General features: G+C 32.2%; 1 long non-coding RNA gene across 1 annotated transcript; it reads left to right on the top strand.

The window, feature by feature from the left end:
• The first annotated feature begins 2,068 nt into the window (after positions 1-2,068).
• Positions 2,069-4,478, top strand: LOC105434860. The gene is made up of 2 exons (XR_004215076.1): positions 2,069-2,370; positions 4,126-4,478. It is a non-coding gene; the product is annotated as an uncharacterized LOC105434860 (long non-coding RNA).
• The last annotated feature ends 2,947 nt before the right edge of the window (positions 4,479-7,425 follow it).

The raw sequence follows: 7,425 nt of genomic DNA, 5'->3' as shown, positions 1-7,425 counted from the left end.
TATTTAACCATACACTATTACTCTCCTTTCATTCAATTTTTAGTCATACAAAACCAAAGATACACATTCATTCAATTCAACTTCTTCACCAATCAGGATGTACAATTTCTACTTGTGATCATATTATGTGCTTTTAATAAAACAAAGCACATGCTTGACTTTTCAAAACTTAACTTAATGTAGTCTAAAATTAGTTAAATATGTACAGTAATAACAAGTGATTTTGTATTAAATAGGTTTTTTAAATGTCAATAACAAACTAATCAATTCAACTGGACTCATTTGGGTCTAATTAATAAGTTACAATAAAAATTAGGATTACAATGGAATGAAAGCAAATAAACAAAACATTTCATTTAGATTACCAACAGTAGCAATGGGACTTTTCGGCAAGCAAGGGAGTTGTGACTGAAACAATGAAATTGGGGACGATGGTAGTGAACCGTTCAGTGTTGGGTTGTGCGAGAAGGTCATCTCCTTACGTTTAATTTCGTCGGCAAAAACGATAATGTGCCCACACAATACACAACTTTTTGCCCACGTATATAATTTTGCATGAATGTACGTCGGCACATCATCTCTTGGCCTACACTTTTTTTGTCGTTGCCAGAAAAAAATGTCAGCAAAGCCAAAAATTCTTGTAGTGACTATTCGTTGATGATCCCATGAAAAAAACACTTGACAGTGAGTTAGATAGATTTAAAGTTTGGATTACAGACAAGCGTACTGAGGTGCGTTACACAATTTATGAAAAAAAATTGAAGATGTTTTTCATAGACTTGTTTATTTGTCACTGGTAGTTGACAGATGAGGTAAGGGCTTTTCTTATTATTTCTGCTATTATAATTTTTGTTGTTATTGTTATGGTTAATCTACATTCAACAGCACCCCATACACTTAATTCTTTTGTTTTTAGCATTTGGATGCACTTTTTCAACGCACCACAAAAATGTTCAAAGAACACAAACTATAACATAGGTTCTTGCGCCGCACCACAAAAATCGAGAACCCACACGATGCTAAATAACCTAATGTCGACGTCGTCACCTTTTCAAAATCAATCAAATTGGTGTCCACGACTAGAACGTCGACAAAAGGGTTTACAAAAGGGTTTTTCATAATGATTTAAAGGTTAGACCTCAGGTCCGTCGTCATAGATAGGTCAATGATTACGCAACTTCATTAGACATAGCTAAAGATCTACCATTTTAATAATATTTTAGGGCTTCGTCAACGTCAAAGTGGACGTGCATGACATTGTGGATTTTTTTAAAATAAAAAGCTTTTCACGATGTCATACATGGCTCCTTACGTCATGGCGTCGCTGTTTTTCCTCTTTCATGAGGTCGTCTCTTTACGTCAGCATTGAAGACCAATGCTGACCCTGTTCCAACTGAGAAACAAAATGAAATCCGAAAAATTAAATGACGAATGTCAATTAATAATGAAAAAAAAAAACAATGCAAAATATTAATAAAAAAAACAATGAAAATCAAAACAAAAATGGACTTTGTATATTTGATTTAAAATTTACGGGTTTACGGAATTAAAATTAATTAAATATTTGTGGATTGAATTTGAATTTAGTTAAATATTTTTTGTGTTTATTTAATTAAATAATTTTGTGTTTATTTAATTAATTGAAGAGAAGAAATTAGTTAGAAAATTGATAATTATATGTATATATAATTGTCGTGGAAAAATAAAAAATAATTATATTTGTTAAAATATAATTATTAAAGAATAGATATTTATATTTTTAAAAAAAGAGAAAAAATTGACGTGCTTGAGAAGAGGAGGATCGAGAGAAAAAATAAAATTGAGAAAGGATTAAGAGAGTAAACTTATTACTTACCCCAAAGGTGAAAATGAAATGAGTCATTTCCTCTCTTTTTCTTTGGGGAATTGCCAAAAAGAGTACAAATTTGACCACATTTAAGACTTTTGAGACCAAATTTTAAAAATAAGAGTTTTGGGACAAATGGTTATGTGAAATATCTAAATTACCCTTTAGTTTAAAAAAGCTCTAAAATTTTGAAACCCACGATTTCTCCTCACGCAACACATATTCTGCTGCTCGCAGGTGACTCCATTTACAGAGATAACAAATCGCAACCAACAAACGGAGACAAGATGGAGTGGCGGTGACTTGGATAGCAACGACATCCATTGGGCGACTTGGACAACAACAACAATTTCACTGAAACTAAAGTCTGGGTCTTATGGATTGTGTGTCAACAATTTCTATATCTTTCTTTTTAGCCAACTTTGCGGCCTTGTCCTTCCCCCATTCCGCTTTCTTGCATTTCCTAATCATTTCTCTCTCCTTCACCCTTCATCTTCACAAGGGTTCGAGAGATCTTCAAGCAGGTCAGTTGAACCAATTCGATTGCACTTCATTTCTTTCTGAACTCATATGTGATCGATAACCCAATGTGATTTTTGATCTTGATGTTTCTTCGTTTCGTTTGCTTTTTTTTTTTTTTCTTCTGGGTTTTGTTTATTTGGTCATATATTGTACTTATCTGCTTTAGATTCAATCAAAGCTTTGATATGATTGGTACATGGGACTTACCCATTTTGTGTATAATATACCTTGTTTTGTTTTTCGATGATCCTTTCAATTAATGGTGATTTAGTAGTGTTTTGGATTTGATGTATCTCATTTGGATGTGTTCTTAATGTGTACTGGAAGTTTGATATTTTAGTTGGGAGAAATCTAGCATTGGATATGGGTAGTTGTTAGGCTAAGCAAATTATTACTTTGAGATGATGACTTATCATAATCAAACTTTTCTTAGATCACTCTTTAATTGTCGATTTGCTCTTAATTGTTACAAGTAAATAGTTTCTTAGACTATATATCAAAACGCTCAACATTCTTTGTTGCTTCCATTTTACTGTTGGAGATATATTATACATAGAAGAATGATGATGGATGGAATTGGTATTCGGAGGAAATGGTGAAAAACATCAATAACTTTTCATTCAAATTCACATACCTATAGATTAGCCAACAAACCCACATGTTTTATCTCGCACATATATCTCATCTATCTTACAACATCTCGCACACATGTCGTATCATCTCGCACTTATCTAGTAAGGGTTGGAATAATACATTAAAGATAATGAAAGAACAAAATTCTTCTCAATCACATCGATTACAGCCTATATATCACAAATGATCAACTTCAAGAATACAATTAAATGGTTCGGCATAAGTTCAAAGAAATACAAAATAGTAACTCCAATTTATGTAATGCCTACCCTAGAGCTAATTACACCATGTGTGTCCATATCTTTTGCTTTCAATAAGGCATCAAGCGTTGTTTGATACTTGCTTTCCACTAGTTGTCCAATCTTCAACTAGAGCAGCCAAATTTCCTACTTGGTATACATAAGTAACATATAAGCAATAAAAATGAGGAAAAAAATCTACGGAGAAAGCATGGACATTTGATTCATCTCTTATTTGTTTCTTCATTTATGCACTATTTTATGGACCATTTTCAAGATTGTACCCTTTTGGATTCACTATTATTGGATCAAAATTTAATTTTTTTAATGAGTTGAATATTCATTTTAGTTTAAGGATTTGATACCATATTAGATAGCATGAGGCTTCTTTCAAAATTAATTGGTGCCTCTGGCTAGAGTGATGCAAATTAAATTCATAAATAATAGAATTAAGTTATCAAGCTAGGAATTCAAATGAATAACAATGAATTTTGAGCTCAAAACAAGTATGAAAATCAAAATCATTCACATTCTTACAAAGACTCACCATCCGCCTGATAATCCTTCTTTCCAAACACTGCTGATAATCCTTCTTTCCAAATACTGCAACATCGAGTTCCACAGTATTGAACAACTTAGTAACCAGAGTAGCAACCCCTATAAAGAACGCAAGTCTACTTCTCCCACACATGTCCTTCTCCAAAGGCTTAACCCTCACCGATGTCTCATCCTCTAAACCGAATTCCTCCCAGCAAGAAACATGGACATTCTAGGACAATATAGATTTTTCCTAGTTAATTTAGATTTTTCCTAGTTAATTTATCGGATTTCTCTATAGATTTTTTTCCTCATTTTTATTGCTTATATGTTACTTATGTACACCAGGTAGGAAATTTTTGGCTGCTCTAGTTGAAGATTGGACAACTAGTGGATACTTGTATCAAACAACGCTTGATGGCTTATTGCTTATTAAAAGCAAAAGATATGGACACACATGGTGTAATTAGCTTTAGGGTAGGCATTACAGAAATTGCCGAACCATTTAATTGTATTCTGAACTTATGTTTTGTATTTCTTTGAACTTATGTCGAACCATTTAATTGTATTCTGAACTTATGCCGAACCATTGATTCTGAACTTATGCCAAACCATTGATTCTGAACTTATGTCAAACCATTGATTCTGAACTTATTCCTGCCGAACCATTTAATTGTATTCTTGAAGTTGATCATTTGTGATATAGATGCTGTAATTGATGTAATTGAGAAGAATTTTGTTCTTTCATTATCTTTTATTCCAACCCTTACTAGATATGTGTGAGATGTGTACGAGATAGGCTAAGAGGGATTAAAGAAAAGTTCAATCAGTTTACAAGCCTAGAGGATTAATAGTGGGGAGTCACGAAGAAGAAATTGATGGAAGTGGAAAAGAAATGGACGGAAGAGAAGAAAGACCAAAAGTTGAAGGAAGGAAGGAAAAAGAAAAGAGAAATGTGGAAATTAAATGAGGGTATTTTCGTCATTTTATATTTAATTTGTCTTAAATATCGATTTTTTTACCATCAATCCTAAAAATCTTTTTCTATCCCATTTTTAGCCTATTTTTTTTTGTCCATTTCCCTTTTTCTTTTCCTCTCTAACCAGTTCCTAAATCTAGCCTATAATACTTGGAATCTGGGAAACGCTTTGGGAGAGGATGATAATCTAACCGAAAGTAAAAGTAAATATTTGTAAGCCAAACAAAATAGAGCATTGAATGGGTTCAGTTTGGGAAAGTGGGTGAGTTATTTTGGAAAGATGAGATCCAAAAGCCTTTTCATTTAATAAGTAGGAGACGTGGCGGGTGGGAATTTCCAAGCTCATTTAACAAAAAAATTGCTTTACCAATTTGCAATACACATATCTATCTCACCCCCACAAAAAAGTAATCAAATAAAAAGTAGATTCTGATCTAAACACAGTGTCTGGCGGCGATGGAGAGATCAGCGGTGGCGATTTTGTGTTTATTGTTACTTTCTGCGGTGGTGACGGTTTCAGCGGACGCCGCCGACTGCATTGACGGCTGTTTCACTGCTTGTGTCCAGAAAGACTGTGAGTTTAAACACTTCCTCTTTCGCTTGTAACCTTTTCTTTTTTTTTTTGTTTAGCCCTATTATTTGTGACTGGATCGGCATTTTAGGGCATCCAGGATTCCGTTTCCTTAATTGCAGAAATTGGCTATTGATTTGAAATTAAATGATTAGATTTCAAAATTAATCTAACAAACTAATTTGAGAATAGTGTTTTTGACTTAAAAATTGATATTGATTTGAAATTGGATTTAATGGAAAAAAGAATGAGATTAAGAAAAAGTTGGTTGGGTTGGGTGTGGTGTGGTGCAGCTAGGGCGATGCAGCGTTGTGAGAGGAAGTGTACAATCAAGTGCGGTCCAGGTATTTCTTTTAACCATCATCTTATTTACATTTTGTTTTTCTTCTTTTTAATTTAAATAATTATGTGATATGAAATTAGATACTTAGATCTCTTTTCTGGCAATCCTATAATACATTAATGCCACCTCCCACTTCCATTTTCATTCTTTTCTTTTCATCCATTTCATATTCTCTCTTATCTAATTATGATCATTATTATTCTCTTAATTCTCAAATAAATAAGCTTATCTTTTTCTTTTTATTTTACAATTTTATCTCATCATCTTTTTAACAAATCTCACCTTATGATATTTCTATTGTTCCGTTTTCATAATGAACCATTTCTTTTCTTTTCATTCATTAACCAGTTAATTGTTTTTAAATTTGATCTTCATAACCTAAAATTTATAGAACCCAAATCAATAATAGTTGAGCAAAGGAAAAGTTTTCACACACACTCAAAAAAACAACCAAAATTGTTATTACATATAAGAGAGATAGGTGTAGTAAAGAATATAATAATGTTTACCTATATAGGGTACAGTATAAGTGTACAATTTACATGTAGCTTCCAAGACATCATATTTACCTACAATATAATTAAGTTGTGGTATTAAGTAACAATTAGTAACAATATGCAGGCATGTATCACAACAAATATTAAGAATATATATATCAAAGGAAACTCTAAACTAAAAAAAGTTAAACAACTACAAATGAAGATTATTCCAAAGGTTATGATCTTTGTTAGAATTAGTCCAAATCTAGTTTGGATCTAAGAGTTCACAAATGCTAGGGACAACATGTAAACACTCAAATTTAATTCAAAAAGAATTTAGATCAACGTTATATTACCGTCTAAATCTCGACCAAAAGAACATCCAAGGTGTTTAAATCCTTTTAATATGTGAAATTTTGTTAGGTAATTGATGTAATTTTAGAAATTAATATGAAATTTATTCACTAAAGGAGAAAAAAGATCATAATAATCTCTCTTGCCACGTAATTAATTCAATCAAAGATCACAACTACAAGCAATAAAATGCAACTCTAAACTACATATATATAATTGAAGCTAACTACAAAATTTAACAATTACATTACTATTCAATGAAAGCAAGAATCCTTCACTTTACTAACATTGATGAGTTGCTTGAACTTTGTAATTTCTCATTTGCTCAATTCGTACCAAGTTCGATCAAAATCTAAAGAAAGGAGATAAACACTTCAGTTCAACAAAAGAATTTAAGAATTAAAGTATATAAAAAAAAAAGCTTTTATAACATTCAAATTCAGATTAAGAATAAAAAACCTAAACATCTCACGATGGTTTCTCAAAGCAAAAGGCCACAAAAAACCTTTACAATGATTAAGCCCTTCATCGTTAAGTCCTTTTGCTCAAAAAACCATATTTGAATTTAAGCTTTTTGTATAAATTTCAAATATGAACACGAAAGCAAGTAGCATCTGAGGAAAAACTATAAACACACAAACCTAAAATGGAAATAAACAAAATTATCGTGAAAAAGGAAATTACAATTAGAATAAATTTGAAAATCAAGTCGTGAAAGTGCACAAAAGAGAAGAAATAATGTACAAATGAAATAGGTAAAGGAAAACAATGGAGGGAGTAGCGGTGGTGGGTGAAGTAGCGTTGAGAGAGGAAGAGGCGGAGCAACCCAAGGTGGGAAGGGGGCTGTGCGAGCAAACGACGTTGGCGTTGTGAGGAAGATGGAGAGTGAAAAATTAGAGTTTAAATAGTAGGAAGGAAATGA

The sequence above is a fragment of the Cucumis sativus genome, chromosome 3 (assembly GCF_000004075.3).
Source record: "Cucumis sativus cultivar 9930 chromosome 3, Cucumber_9930_V3, whole genome shotgun sequence".
Lineage (NCBI taxonomy): Eukaryota > Viridiplantae > Streptophyta > Magnoliopsida > Cucurbitales > Cucurbitaceae > Cucumis > Cucumis sativus.
This window is presented reverse-complemented; position numbering and strand designations above follow the sequence as displayed.